Source organism: Pygoscelis adeliae, unplaced genomic scaffold (genome assembly GCF_000699105.1).
Source record: "Pygoscelis adeliae isolate BGI_AS28 unplaced genomic scaffold, ASM69910v1 Scaffold403, whole genome shotgun sequence".
Taxonomy (NCBI): Eukaryota; Metazoa; Chordata; class Aves; order Sphenisciformes; family Spheniscidae; genus Pygoscelis; species Pygoscelis adeliae.
The window spans coordinates 1,244,621-1,245,641 of record NW_008824466.1 but is presented as its reverse complement, the minus strand read 5'-3'; the positions used below and the strand labels follow the sequence as shown (position 1 = coordinate 1,245,641).

Sequence of the window (1,021 nt, the reverse complement as noted above, 5' to 3'; positions counted from 1 at the left end):
AGCTGCTGATAATTGCATTGGGAAGAGGTTCAGTGCCTCACACAGGGCCATGGATTGCACAGGGCGTATCAGGGCTGTTGGTTGGAAAGGGAACACCTGAGTGGTGAGACGAGAAAAGGAGGTGAGGACAGGACATGTTGGGATGAACATCTGGTGGAGACATAGTGAGAGAGCAGAGAGTAAACATCTGCTCAGTGCAGAGCAACATCAGTCTCACTCAATGATGCTTGGGCAGCCTGCACTGCCCTATGGGTGGAAAGCCGCAGAAATCCCCTTGGCAAAGATCTGGGCAGGTGGAGGAGCGGGGGTCTCAGCGCTGGCGCCTCCTCCATCCCAATCGCCAGACTCTGCAGAGGGGAGCAATGGGCAGCCTCCTGGAAATGAAGAATGGTTGAAAGACTCATATTTCAGTGCATAATGCAACTGCCCAGTGTAATGCCACTGCCTAAATGCAGCCCAGTTCTGTATAAGGTCTGCAGGGCTTGGAAACTCTTGCGAATAAAAGCACATGTTGCAGATGCATTGCAAAACCTGCGCCCGGCCAGCCTGCAGCAAGCAGAGCAGGGCCGGCCGCGCGCGGGCCCCCGCCGGCCGGGCTGCCGCTGGGCACCGGGGAGGAGGCACGCCATTCCCAGGGAGGCCTGGGCAGCCGGCTGCTGTGGGCAAATGCACCTGCTATTCGGGGACGCTGCACCCACACTGCGGCCAGCGCAGAGGTGTGTATCGCTCAGCACAGCCCTGCTCTCAGTCAAGCCAAGGGAGTTAGAAAGGATTTTCTAAAACGCTGGTTTCCCGCACTAATGGCATCATTAATCACTCAATCAGCAGATGGGGATGCTCAGTAGCTCTTTCTGTCTTTGCAGACAAGGCACATGATCGGCAAAGAGATGCTTTTGGCCAGGACAGGGGTGGCTGGAGCCTCAGGCTGCCTTGGCTGCTCAAGGACCAGGTGACTGCAGCTGGGGAGGTGTGACCCAGAGAGCCTAAAAATTGCAAAGCTTTGTGTGTAAAGGATTCCTGC

At 56.3% G+C, this 1,021-nt stretch overlaps 1 protein-coding gene across 1 annotated transcript in view; it reads left to right on the top strand.

Annotated features, from left to right (window-relative positions):
• Window positions 1–1,021, top strand: part of AIFM3 (apoptosis-inducing factor, mitochondrion-associated, 3) — a 31,635-nt gene that overhangs the window by 3,699 nt on the left and 26,915 nt on the right. The gene's annotated exons all lie outside the window — the stretch shown is intronic.